Here is a 15,335-nt window from a genome sequence, read left to right on the forward strand (position 1 = left end):
TTAGAAGGTCACCAGGGTTGACCGAATTGATAAGAGGCCAGATGGCAAGGCTTAAGAAATGGAAATAATCTCAGGGAGGACTACATGACTAGGATGAGCAACCAAAACCCCAGCAACGGTCACCCAACAGGACAACAAGCGCTCTACCTCTGTAACAAATCTGGCCTCCATTTCTTCTCACAACCTTGCATGACAAAGTGCAGGAGAGAATGTCCAATAGGAGGATCCAAAGTCATGTGTCCCCTGAATCTGTCAAGGCCAAGCCAGCTACTATCTCCCACTGAAAATATAAGTATTGGGAGATTTCTCAAAAGGTAGATGTGAGTGCTTAAACGAAATGCCACAGTTTGCATGGTGGCCATGGCTGAGGGCAAAGTTATTTGGCCCAATTATTGACTTATATTAACTTGTTAATATGGTGCTCTTACAGTGATATCAGAGCACTGTTCTTGAGTCACCCTTCCTTTTTCATAAGATCACTCATTTCCATGAAAAAATAATATATCTACCCATCTCAACAATTACAAAATTGTCTTGTTTCATCAGCAATCAGCGAACAGCCAAATATTGGGGAAGGGAGTGCTTTAAAGTACACAGAAGGCAAAGAGCAGGCTACTATGGATCTCTTTTTTCCAGCCATAGGAAGTTATAATCAGCTTTAAATAGGTAAAGGTGGTGGATTTTAACAAATGCATTAATGTTCTCTCCCTCCTGAAATCCAGCTAAAATGACACTAAATGGATATATTTGAAAAGATATTTAATATGAAGATTTTGGAAGCTAGAAAGCAGATGTGACTGTGGCAGCTACCTCAGCAGAACAAGAAAGCTAAATCCTGTCCTAGTAGTGAGGGAATCAGAGAAGTAACCATTACACTGTAGAGAAAAATAGAAAAAGCTCAGGCATTGATAGCTGTACTTGTAAAGTGATAAAAACATGAGGATTGATCAAAAGTGTGTTGAGGAATCATTGTAACTCCCAGATCCCTGCCCCACCTCTGATCAGCTTGGCTACTGCTCTTCTTCTCTCCCTATAGAAGACTGGAGAGTTTTTTTTTTGAAGAGGACAAAATAGAGGCTCTCTGGACAGGACGAAATCAGTTATAATAGAGTGTGGAGGTGATGTACTAAAACCAGGGAGATTAAGTGGATATTTGCAGTATCCACAGTGGCTAAGGAATGATGAAGGCCTGGCCTTCTTTCCCCACACAGCTCCCATATACAGTCAGGCTATACCTTCCAAGCAAGTCACTGGGAGATTCTTATTTGAGGAATAGGACCAGTCTAAGAACTCAGACCTAAAGACGCTGACATTGAGGGTTTCCCAACAACGGCCCAGCCAGATCACTGTATAATGAAGATCACAGCCAACAAGACTCACTTATGCACTTGGGGCTGCCTTTCATTTTTTTCCTTCCAACTCTTAAATTTGAGCAAATATTCAAGGGTTACTAGAAATTGAAAAAGCATCGAATACTAAAAAACAGTGATGAAAATAAATGAACAAAATGAACTTGGAAGAAACACAGTATAGGCAGGGAGAAGAAAACTCCAAAATCCAACATAACCAATATCCTCATACAGTCAAAAGGAGATATTACATCCATGAAATGTAAGTATCTACTTTTAAAATGATTCATTCCCAGAGAAAAAAAATGATCTTGGAAATTTAAAAACGTGATGGCAGAAACAAAAAACTCAATAGAAGTGTTGGAATAAGTCAGGTAAATTTCTCAGAATGTAAACAAAAAAACAAAGTGTAAAAGATAGGAAAAAAGATTAGGAAAGCTAGCGAATAAGACAAGAAGTTCCAACATCTAATATACAGTAATATGATTGCATGAAGGAGAGAACTTAGGAAACAGAGAGGAGAAAATCAGCAGCAAAATAATCAAGAAAAATTCCTAATACTCAGGGCATGAACTTCCAGATTCTAAGAACCCACTGCCCAACACAATGGTGGAAAAAGTCTTTCAAAAAGACAACTTTGTGATATTTCACAGCAGCAAGGACAAAGAGGAGATTTAACAAGATTCTATGGTTGGGGAGACAGAAATTCAGGAATCAAAATGTCATCAGACTTCTCAACAGCAACACTGGAGCTTGAAGCAATGAAGTGATATCATTAAAATTCTAGGGAGAATTATTTCTAACTGAGAATTTATAAATTATCAATCAAGCATATCAGCTAGGATCCTGGCAGGAAAGAGATGGTGCACTCCAGGAGGACAATAGAGGAGGTTTAATAAAGGGACTGGCTGTAAAGTTTTGGGCAGAGCACCATACTACCAGGACACAAAGGGAATAACCAGTTACCAGTACCCAGGGTGTAACTGCGTGCAGAGGTGCACAAAACAAGGGCTGCATCCTTTAGTAGAGAATGCAGACAACTGCCTCACATGGGAAGGAGGGAGGCCAGGAAATATACCCCCCAACTTCCCCCCTCCTGCCTCCCTCCAATCTCCTGTTTCCCAGTGGCCAGACGCCCTGAAGGCCAGATGGCAAGTGACTCCAATGATAATGTTATCTGTAAACTTAACCACCCCCCAGGAAATTGAGTAGGGTGGAGACAGTGTAGAGTAAGTTATAAAGACTAAATTTGTTAAAACGTGTAAAGTCTTTAGAATAATGCCCTTCACCTTTTAAACAGTCAATATATCTTAGCTATTCGTATTGTTGTTGTTAGTTTCATCATCGTTATCATCATTAACAGGGAACTATTAAAATTCACATGAAATCAAACATTGACAAACTTTCTAATCATTTTCTAAATCCCTTTCCTCTTTCCCTGATAAGATTCTTCAACACAAATATGTGAAGTGTATTGTAAAATTTTGTTAGCATAAAAAACAATTTTCCATCAACTCCCTGTGACTTTTCCAATTTTCTCTAGATTTATTAGTGATGCATCATTTGGAATGAATTTTTATTGGACTTACTGGTAGTGATGTGTAATTCAGAAGTGATGTGACTGGGCAGAGACAACTAGGAGAGACAACTAGGAAGAACTGATTCAGCACTCCCATTTTCCAGGGAAATGTTATGGCCTTAATGGTATCGTCCCCTGAAGTAACTTAATTGGATTACCATAGTGCAATGTTTTGCAAAATAAGTAACATAATCTCCAGAAGTGCTGAAAAGGATGGGGTGAGAGGTAGCAGTGAGCAGAACATGAAACTGGCAAACAGTTAGCCAATGATGATTGAGCAGCTAGAGACTATGGGGGATCGGAATTGGCCACCTCAAAATGTGTCTCTGCATGGGGGACACTTTGGCCCCCACCCCAACTGACTGACCAGGGGAGTTTGGGATGGGAGGCCTGCCCCCGGAACAGGCCATCACCATAGACATCTTTGGGTATCTGGGTGGGTCCGTGCTAAGCCCATTCTTAATTCTGGTTACCCTTTATAAAAGACATTTATATTTGTAAAGAAAATCTCTATTTGTAAAGGTATCTTCTTCCCTGTACCAGGAAGAAGTGGGGGATGGCCTTATCTAGAAACTTACCAGAACGGAAGGCAAGGACTTAAATCTGCAGGATAAACTTACCCATTGTTAACTGTGCTGGTTAGGCAATATACTGTCTGACTCCCACTAGGTTCCTATGGGGAACATCCTCCTGGAGCCAAGGTCATCCATGGTAATGGACGTTTGAGCTATTTTTTTCGGGAATTGAACCCCTTGTCCACTTCAGGCCTGGTTCAGACCACCCACCCATCAGCTGGGCCCACGCAGACATGTGTCCAATAAGCAACCTTTTGACTGAAAGAGGTTGGATTTCCACCCTCAGATCATGCTAATGCCAACATTCTGTGAACATGTGTCCTATGAAGAGGCATGAAGCCTGACTACGTTTGCGCAGATCATCAATTACCTCATCTCTCCTCACCTCCAATCATTTCAGACCACCTTGCCCACTACCCCATAAATATCCCTGAGTCCCTATTTTCAGGGAAGCAGATTTGAGATCCATTCTCCCGTTTCCTCACTTGGCTGCCTTGTGATTATTAAACCCTTTCTCCACTGCAGTCTTGTTGTCTCAGTGTTTGGCTTCCTGGGTGGTGGGCAAAAACGGACATGGTGCCGTAACAAACACATCATAATAAAATAATAGAATTGGGTCAACCTCAAAATATGATTAGTTCAAAACACATATAGCCATTATTATACAAAACGTATTTTTCAATGTTTCATCTCAAAAGTAAGCAGCATGATGTAAATTTAAATGATAGTGAGATGCCAATTTTGGTCTACCAAATTAGCAAAGATTTTAAAAATTATGCTATCCAATGTTTGTTGGAGTGGAGGGAAAATGGTACTCATACTGAAGGTGCTATGTACATTAGTGCAAACCTTTCTAGAGGCAACCTGGTATTATGTATGAAAAGTCCTTAAAATATTCATGCCCATCACAGTCTATGTGGAGGAGACAGATATGTAAAAAGGAGAGATGTGTCCCATGTGCTACGGGAACACAGAGGCAGAAATGATTCAAGTGATTAATTGCTCAAGAGAAGCAAAGATAACTTCACAAAAGAGATGGCCCTTGGATAGGATTTTGGAGAAGTAATAAAAGTTCACCTGGCAGACAGAAAAATTTCAAGAGTACTTCTCCTGAATTACACATCACCAAGCAAAAACATAGAGGCATAGAAAGGCAAGGCATTTTTATCAGGAGTGAGATTTTTGATGTGGCTGGAGAGGTGGGCGATAGTGTCTGAAGACAAGGTGTCATCATTTGAAAACCAATGGACAATGAAAAAGAGAAAAGCATCTGCTTTTTAGTTAGATGAACGTTGCTTTTAAATTCATAATGCAGAGAGAAATTCAGCAATTGCCCATCTGCAGTACTCCCTTCCCTCAACCAGCAGAAAACCCCAATCTGGCCAAAAAAAGAAGATAAGACAACAAGGCTGACATAGAGACAAATATTTAGGAAGCTAAAGTGGAATTCATCCCACGCAAAAGGGCCTCCAGGTTAGCAAGGAGCAGAAGAATGGGCATAAGACGGTCAGTGGCAAGTAGCCTGAGAGGCCACACCACCACTTATAAATATTAAGCACTTAAGAATAAAATAATTACGTTTATTTTATAATAATTATATTGACTATTCTGAGAAAAACTCAAATTTAATAAAGCAGTGTTTGCCACCTTCACAAGTGAACTTCTATAACCATTCATCCACAAGCGCACGAGAAAGAGGGACAGCAATGAGGGGAAACTGGGATAGACTAAAAACACCAGGCAAGACCTGAATGCAGCGGGTAGCAGTTGGCATAACTGTTGTTAACTAAGAGGAAAAGGAGGAGCCGGTATCTGCCTGCGTTCTGAATCTCCTTTCTTCTTCTTCCCTGGTTTACAGTGATTTCCTCTCTCCTCCCTCAAAAGTCTCTTCTTCCATCTCCTCATCTCTTCTCATTTGGGAAATCCCTGACAGAGAAGGGGAGATGCCCATGGTTAGAGTAGAATTCCCTCAGCACATCCCCGCCCCTCACATCCTGCTGTGCACATTTTCTCTGGGAGGGACAAAACCAGGAAGGGAAGGAAAGAGAGGAAATTCCACTTGGAGAATCCTAAATGCATTATTATCCCTTGGAATGTCTTTCTTCTCTTTATTTCCTCTAACCACCTTAGTGTGTGTGTGTGTGTGTTTGTGTGTGTGTGTGTGTGCGAGAGAGAGAGAGAGAGAGAAAGAGAGAGAGAGAGAGAGGAGAAGGAGAAGAAGGAGAAGAAGGAGAAGAAGGAGAAGAAGGAGAAGAAAGAAGAAGGAGAAGGAGAAGGAGAAGGAGAAGGAGAAGGAGAAGGAGAAGGAGAAGGAGAAGGAGAAGGAGAAGGAGAAGGAGAAGGAGAAGGAGAAGGAGAAGGAGAAGGAGAAGGAGAAGGAGAAGGAGAAGAAGAAGAAGAAGAAGAAGAAGAAGAAGAAGAAGAAGAAGAAGAAGAAGAAGAAGAAGAAGAAGAAGAAGAAGAAGAAGAAGAAGAAGAAGAAGAAGAAGAAGAAGAAGAAGAAGAAGAAGAAGAAGAAAAGGAAGAAGAAGGGTGGGGGGAGAGGGAGGGTGGGAGAGGGAATTTGAAGTTATTCAATTGCCAGTTGGTTCGCAATCCTGTTGCCATCTCCATCCTGCTCCTTTGGAGGAGAGAGATATAAGGATACTGACAACTTAAATGGAAGACCTTTTAAAACATGGATTCATGTTTTATTCTAATTTCCAAATGAAATATTCAGGGACTAGTTGTGTACCATAATTAATTTTCCAAAATTAAGAATGTTATCTGGATGATGATACTCCAATAAAATACTTGATGAGGACTTCTTTGAAAATTGTGCTATAAAGCTCCAAGGGAATTAGCATTCACTGAGTGCCTGTAGCCTGCTTGGTACTGGAAGACTTTCTCATATGTTAGCTCACTTAAATCTCACAGGAACCCTGCAAAGGACATATTTACGCAAATTTTACAGACAAGTAAACTGAAGTTCAGTGAGATAGAGTGACATGCTCAGGGTCACAAAGCTAGTTCATCTGACTTCAAATCTGTTCTCTTCCCGGTACCATCCTGTCTCTCTCTTACAAATTATCATTATTATTATGATTGGTATGCTTCTCAGGTTGAAGGTGCTATTTCTCAAGCCACACCTATGAATTCAACAGAATAACTGCTATGTTTGTGGCAGGGTTTTTCCAGAAGAGGGTTGCTTTCAAAGAATATGCTTGTTCATTCAGCAAATCTTACCATGTGTCAATGATATGTCCTGAATTCATTTTTGATTCAGAAAATGTTATCATAAGAATGAACTCAAGAAAGTCTGAGAGAAATTTATTCTACCTGGGGAGGATAAAGGAGGGTTTCATGAGGAGAGAGGGAACAAAATTTTGAATAACGAATAGATTTTTTTCTGGTGGAGGGAGGGGAAACATAGATGCATGTGGTATGTTTAGAAATGGCAAATATCAACACCCCGTGAAAAATGGCAAAGGTTGTGTGAAAAGCAATGGGCAGGCCTCCAGCACTGAAACTCTGAGTGGATCCAATGACACAGCAAAAATGAAACGTGGAAATATATCCTCTTGATACTTGAAATTCCTTTTATGATCATGAGGTAGATTCATGATTGCTGACATTCGTGACTTTCATTTCCTCCTCTCCAAGCCAAAAAGGGTTAAAAGGCCCACGGTTCCGGCATGTCCTGATCTGAGGCATTCCACGTTCTCACAGGTAGCAGAGATTACCAAACCTTAGATATGCTTCCTTGATAACGATGAGGTACTCTGGAAAGGAGCACACCTGTAACGTTGTGTTGTTGTCTCCTTGACCTTGTGCAAAGGTAACCTCAGCCAACTCTGAGTCATCATCCTTGCCAATCCTTAGAACATGACCAGCTTTAGCGGTTTGGTCTAGCATAAAAAAGGAGTTCCGGAGCCAGAAATACAAATGATCAATAAACATATAAGCATATATTCATCCTCATTGTTTTAGGATCTACCCAAATAACTGTGAAAACTATGGGGCTATAAATCATGTCTCAACATTTCTCCTACTTTTCATATTTCTGTCCATTTGCATTAGGCTCGAAGATAATTCCTCTTTTCAATCCCTCAGCTCTTATTCAGTCTTCAGTTGTGTACATTCTGCTATTCAATTCATCTGTTGAGTTTTTGTTTCAATGATAGTTTTCATTGCCATCATTGTTCATTGGTTCTCTTTTATAACATTCTGTTCTTGTTTCGCGGTGACAATCGACTCTTCTCTCCTGCTCTATAAATTCAGCTTCCTCAGATGTTAGTTCTCTTAGTTGAGTATGATGCTTTCCTTTCATGGTTGTAGGTTTTCCTTTAATGGTTGGTGGTGTTTGGTTTTCACTTCATCTGTGTCTTTCAAAACCCAAGTTTGCCTCTCCGAGAATTCTGCTTCTGTACAACAGAGTCTGCATCAGTTATTGTTGGGAAGGGGTAGAATCTGATGCCTATTGGGATGTTATAGTAGTTTATCTCCTGAAAATACCAGTTCCCCTTCCCTCCTGAGGGTAAAAAGTCACCCAAGGTACTGCCCTGCTTCTGGCTCAAAGTGCCCACCCTCACTGCTCCAGCTAGGAGGGAACCGTTCTGCTATCTTTCTCTTGCCTGAATAGTGCAGACCTGGTTGACCATTCAGGATGCTTCCCCAATCACACTAATGATTGCTGGAGGGATCCTTACTATTCCTTACAGCCACTGCTATACATTCAGATCAATCCTGGAACCAATCCCACCTTTAGTAGAAGTACTTTCCTGCTTATATATTTTCCTCTACTTAGCTAACTACATCTGTTTCTCTTTGGAATTTTTTAAATTTCCTGCTTGATAATGGCATTTTTCCTGGTTTTTAGTCCTTTTATGAATTATTCTTTTTGAATTTTTTCTTTTGTAGCAGCTGTGGAATTTCTATATAGGAGAGACTGAAGGGCTATAATCTGTTTCTAAGGAGGAGAATTTTAAATCTAATGGTATACATTGGATGCTATTGAAGCGTGGGTAAATAAATATTTTAAAAATATGTATATAGGTGTTTGTGCTTGTGTATATTTATTTTTATTTATTTATTCTCCCAATAGCACCAGATGGCAAGGTATACCAAATACACGGTAATACACTGATGGTGTTCAGGGCAAGTTACCCCAGGAGGCACCACTCTTGTATGCGGATTATTTCGAGCTGAAGACAATAAGGACTCAGAGAACTCAGGAAGAGTATTTGAGTTTCCCCTCCCAAACTGCCTAAAGAATTTAAAACAAAAGATCTGTTTCAGGAAGGAGTTATTATCATGATGGCTGTAAAGATAATGTAGGATAGAGGTTGCAATAGAAAAGGCACCAACAAGCCCATCTTATAGGAAGTTCTGTCTCTCTGGCCACATTCTCTGGATGGCCCTGTGAGGAGTTGTCAGACAAACATTTACATTTATAAGGGAAATCTCCATTTGTAAAGGTATCTCCCTCTCTGTATTGGGAAGAGGGGGGATGACCTCATTTCTAGAAACTTATCAATGTGGAAGGTGAGGCCTTAAATCTGCATAATAACCTTACTCTTGTTTACAGTGCTTTAGTGGTAATCTCCTGTAACTGACACCCCCACCCCCAACATCCTCCTTTGTCTTTAGCTGAAGATGGTATTTAAGACGAAAATTTCTGCTATTGTGTTGAAAAATGCAGTGTCCCTGCTTTCTCCCATGTATACATGTTATTAAACTTGGTATTATTTTCTCCTGCTAACCTGTCTTGTTAATTATTTGGCCAGCCATAAGAACCTTAAGGAAAAGGGCAGAGGGAGATACTCCCTCTCTCCCGACAACACACACACACACACACACACACACACACACACACACACATTTTGCCACTGGATCAAAAAGTCTCTTACTTTAAAGCAGATTGCAGCCCTTAAGTCTCACAAATAAATTCTTTTTACTGGTCCAAGGAGTCATAGAAGTGCATGAATGAGAGGATTCCTGAAAAGAGTCTTGAAGTTTGAAGCAATTAAGGAAAAAAAAGTGTTGTAGACAGTTTCTTGGCCCTTAAGAGGTATCCTCTAGCTTCCATGATAAAATTCAAATTCCTTAGGTTTGCAAAGAAGACGTTGCTTGTGCCTCCCTCTGGCCTCATCTCTGACTACTTCCCCTTTCCTACTATGCCCTCTTCCCCAGCTATACTGAAGAACTTATTGTTTTCCAAAAGAGTCAGCTGTTTGCATTTCTGAACCTCCACATACGTGTTTCCGTTTGCTTAGAACATTTTGGCCCTGGTAAGATTGTCTCATCCAAATACTAACACTGTTTAAAGCTAATTCTGTGTTTAAAGAATTCAATTGGTAGTGCATTTGTTGCAATTAGCTACCGTGTTTCATCTCATGGTATGCAATATTGTCTTCCATTTCAAGGATGGCAGAGCATGATTTATGTGCCAGCCGCCCCTTGATCCTAAGGCCATCAATATCTCCGAGCGTTGGCTATGCAGTGACAGGGTATTAGATAGGTATGAAGGCTTTCAGAAAACACCCCATTTCCCCTCTCCGGGAGATAACATGTTGATTTTATTAACGATGTATGAACAGGAATCAACAGACTTGGGTCATAGTCCAGACTGAGATAAATATGACCTTGACAAGCCAAGACAGTTTAATTTCTCCGGGCCTCTGTTTCTACACTGAGGGTGTACCCTCTGCATGAGGGTATTAGAAAGAGTCTCCCTGAGCTCTCTCAGGTTTCAAATTAAATAACAGACCAAATAATTTTTTTAATTTCTAAATTAATTTAATTTTATTTACATTACTTAAATTACATTGTCATTTAAATAGTCAAATAATGCTGATAAAAAATACCCCCCACGAATCTTGGAATTCTTCCTTCTCGTTCGTTACACTGCTGCACAGTATTTCATGATATGGCCAAGCCATCGTTTATTTAGTCATTTCTTTGTCAATTGACATCACAGTTGCTTCTGATTTGTCTTGTTATATGCAATGTTAGGTGAAAGATCCTGGTAAGAAGTTGTGTATTTTCTAATGTATATCTGCTTTACTTACAGCAAAAAAGTCTGTGCTCTGGGCTCTGTCCCCACCATAAATTGGCTAAGAAGAATTAAAACAAAAGTCTCCAGTGTATGCAGATAAAAATCCCCTTGAGGTGAGAGCTAGAGAATAGTGACAAAGTGCATTCACTTAAATGCCATAGGAAATCTGACAATTGCAACCTGGAACTAAATGGACATCAGCTGTGGGCAGTGTTCTCTTGAAAAGGATATCAGGGCTGACATGTAGGACACTGACTCCTTTGAGGTTTGGGCCAAGGTTGAGCATGAAAAGGGTCTTGGAAAGAGGAGTAAATCCTTGAGAGAACGCTGGAACCTCACAGCAAGGTGAGTTTTTGCTGAGTCACTGGAGCCATAAAGGCAGGAGACAACAGAGAATCTTTTATCTTGCTCCTCACATGGCACTGTGGGTCCTGTGAAAGAAACACATGTAATTACTGACCAGAGCAGGAAGGGATCTGGAAGTTCCTCTCTTCTGCTAATGAGGAGACTGACTCCTCCTTCAGTGACCACCTGACTTGAAATGTTGACACTAGTGAGAGAGAAACCCTCAACCAATGGAGGGCTACACTCCAGAATAAAATAGCAAAAGGAAAAACAAGACGAGTCCTATTGAAAGTGTCAAACAGGCCAAGGAAGATTGGTGAACTGACTTCAAACGCAAAAGGAAATCTATGTACTGAACACTACTAAATGCCAGCATGATGCCAGGGGCTTTTAGAGTCAACATCTCCTGTGGTCCACACAAGTACTCTAAAAGGGATGTTATTACAGATCCCCATTGGGCATATGAAAACACAGAGACTCAAAGAGGTCCTTCTTTCCTTCCACAAATATTTGTTCAGACTCACCAGGTACTATTCTTGGCACTGTGGATACAGAGGTAGACAAGGAGATAAGGTCCCTACTTTCACGGATTTATATCCTAGTAGAAGATGACAAATAATGAAATAAACAAATGAGTGGAAATATAAACAAATATATAAACAAGAAAGAATATTAGATTGTGATAAATTCAATGTAGATATTTAAAGTAGGGTGATATTGAGGGAACTTCTTGGGGTGATGGAAATGCTCTACGTCTTGATTGTAGTGGTTACACAATTGTATCCCTTTGTCAGAATTCATAGAATGGTGCACCTTATGAAGGGTGACCCACTGTGTGTAAATTATATCTCCATAAGTTTGACCTTTAAAAAATAAGATCCTACAATAAAAGGTGACGAAAGGCTACTTTAGATTAGACAACAAAGGCCTCACTGAGAGGGTAGCAATTAAGTTGAGATTTGAGTACAAGAAAGAAGATGAAGGAAAAGATCATTCCAGAGAAAGGAAAGAGTAACTGCAAAATCCCTACAGTGGGAATGAGCTTGGCATGTTCACGTTAGAGCAGGGGGGGTGAAGTTAGAGACGTGAACGAGAACCAGAGCATGGGGGGTTTTAGAAACCAAGATCAGGAGACTGATGTTATTTTTAGTGCCATAGGAAAACTTAAGTTTTTAAGCAGGGGGGTTACAAGTTCTGATTTATGCTTTTAAGAGATCTTTCAGGCTGCTATGCAGAGATTGACTTGTAGGGAGCAAGAGTGGAAGGAGGGAAACAGGAGGCTATTGTAATACTCCAAGCAAGAGAGTATGGTGTCACGGATGAGGATGGAAGCATAGAGATAGCAAGAGGCAGATATAATACAATATATGGTATTATATTAGTTAGGGTAATGAGTAAATCCCAATCTCAGTGGCTTAACACAGCAGAATTTTGTTTGGTATTTTTGACTGGTGTGCTTCTCTCTATCTGCTCACATAGAGAATGAGATTCCTTCTACCTATTAACTACTCTCTCCTCTAGGGCCATGAAAGTCCTCCTCATTGGGTCATCAGATGGCAAATGAGTGACCACCTGTGGGAGATTTCTGTGAGCCTGGTCTGAAACTGTTAATACAGTTAACTCACTGTATTGGGTTAACCCACACTCTATTAACTAGAACTAGCCACATACTGCATGTACCCAACTGTAAAGGAGGCAGAGAAAGGTAGTCTAGGACTGTGCCCAGGTAGAAAGGGAACCCGGTTTGGTAATTACCTAACAATCTCTGCCACCATTTTGTTTTGGAGGTAGAGACAGCAGGACATGGAAATAGATTGGATGAAATTGATGAGAGGAAGAGAGGAATCAAGAAGGAAGCCTCAAACTTCTCTCACTAGTGATGCTTGGTAACAGCGATGAAAGAAGATCTAGGAGATGTGCTTGATCCCTCTCCTTCCTTTAGCCCCACCTTTTGTACTAAAAGAGGGGATGATGAGTGCAAGGAGACACAAAGATCTTGCCCATAGTAACTGAGCAGAACATAAAGGCAGAGAGGAAGTTATTTCTAAATGGAAGCTGTCCCTGATAATATAGAGTATTTCCTTCAAGAAAGGTGCACTCACATGGCTAATTACACCTAGTACTCAATAAACAGAGCCACCAGTCTCTGTGGCAGCAGGCAACAGCTACTCTTGCCAGTGTTATCAGTACTGAAGATGCTAAGACCAAAAATCTTCCTGATAGATCTTCCCTTCATTGTGTCACAGGATGTGGAAAGACGATGAGCATAGTGTTACCTTTAACTAAACCCTTTTCAAAAACTTCCAAGTACGGGCTGGCCCGGTGGCTTAGCGGTTAAGTGCGCGCGCTCTGCTACTCGCGGCCCAGGTTCGGATCCCAGGGGCGCACTGACGCACCGCTTCTCTGGCCATGCTGAGGCTGCGTCCCACATACAGCAACTAGAAGGATGTGCAACTATGACATACAACTATCTACTGGGGCTTTGGGGGAAAAAAAGGAGGAGGATTGGCAATAGATGTTAGCTTAGAGCCGGTCTTCCTCAGCAAAAAGAGGAGGATTAGCATGGATGTTAGCTCAGGGCTGATCTTCCTCACACACACACACGCACAAAACTTCCAAGTAAAGAATCAAGCCCACTAGATAACTTTCCAAGTAGGAAATTGTGAACTATTGAAGTTCATGTTTTATTAATCTTTATATTCCCACATAGTATATAGCATAATGCTTAACATAAACTATGCCCTCTGTAAACAACTGGAAAAATTAAGTATTTATGAAGAGGCTAAAGTCAAGACTGATTACATATATAACAAGTGCCCTGGAGAATTATCCAAAAGCAACCATGTATGACATGTAACCTCAGCACAAATTTATGAACTACACTTTGGCTTCGACTTTGATCCCATTTTGACTAATCTCATTCTTCTTGGAAAGACTGTTAATCCTATCACTCATTTAGCTGATTAGATACACAATACTCAATTTTATTAGGTGCTTGCAAAATTTTAATACTCTGTTCTAGTCATGATTTTTTTTAGTTTTTTTTTGTTGAGGTAGCATTGATTTAATGATTTTTTTGTATTTGTTAACAGTCTCATTGTCATGTCAATTAAGTTAATACTCTTAAATAAATATATGTATACGAATCATAACTTTTTTCATTTGCTACACAAATGATACATATTTATTAAACAAAATTTTATAAAATACAAAACAAAAAACAAACAGAAGAAATCAGAAAGCACCCATAACTCAACCATGCAGAGATATTTGGCATGTGTATGTATATCCTTCTGGACTTTCCTTTCATATATATTTACACAAATTCCCCCTTTATCAAGATAGGATTACTCTGAATATTAATTTTAGTATTAATACATATGAAATTACTTTTAAAAAATATTTAAAATGCATATTTTAAGTGAGCATATTTTAAATTTGTTTTCAAATATGTGTGCTTGATTCTTTCTTCCGGCTTCATAAATCATAGTAATTTTTCCTGAAAACAGCTGTAGGTAAGACTTATTCTGTGGGCCCCAATAACAAAAATAAGTCCAAGTTTAACTAAAAGGATTTCAGGTCAACATAAGTAAGGGCAGCATAGCAGGGATTCACAACACAGGTAGAATTCGAACCAGTTTATCTCTAAGTTCCCAACACGGAGTTCTATGATTCTCTAACTAGAATAAAAGAAGACAAGAGGTAGGGAGAAGGAGGCAGAGTTTTCAAGACTTATCAGAGGTATAGGGAACAGCTTGATTGGAATGAATGCATATGGGGGAGTACTGGGAAATTTAGAAGGCAGATTGGGGAGCTGTGTGTTGTAAGCAGGTGGGGTAGGGGAGAGGGAAGATATTAAGTACATTAATCATCGTCTCCTTCTCCTCTCCTTCTCTTCTTCTTTCTCCTCTTTGTCTTAACTTTTACATCTGAATGTCCCTAGACCTACAACCTTCTGAAGTCATCCTTTGCTTAAAACCCCTATAAGCTCACCTTTTCCTATAAATCAGGACAGATTAAGTTTTGCTAATAGTAATGAACAACCCCAACATCTCAATGACTTAAAACAATAAAAGTTTCTATTTGGTTCATGCTACATAACATTAGAAATCAATCAGGGATCCAAGTGATGAAGTAGCCACCATCTCAAATGTTTCCCTCCAAGCCAGAGGGAAAAAGATTTCTGGACCATCAGCAATCAAATGTTTGTCTCCAAGATAACATACATAATTTCTGCTCTCATCTCATTGGCCAGAAGTAATCATATGATCCCACTATACCACAGAGAGACACAAAGTACACTCTACCATGCTGCTGGAAGATGGATAACCAGAAATACTTGGTGGGCATTACTAATGACTATCACACTATATATCTATGGGAAGTCCAAGGACAGTTTCAGATCTCTTTCTGACATCTATTTCCCCATAAACTCAAAAGCACATTATTCT

Source organism: Diceros bicornis, chromosome 10 (genome assembly GCF_020826845.1).
Source record: "Diceros bicornis minor isolate mBicDic1 chromosome 10, mDicBic1.mat.cur, whole genome shotgun sequence".
NCBI lineage: Eukaryota > Metazoa > Chordata > Mammalia > Perissodactyla > Rhinocerotidae > Diceros > Diceros bicornis.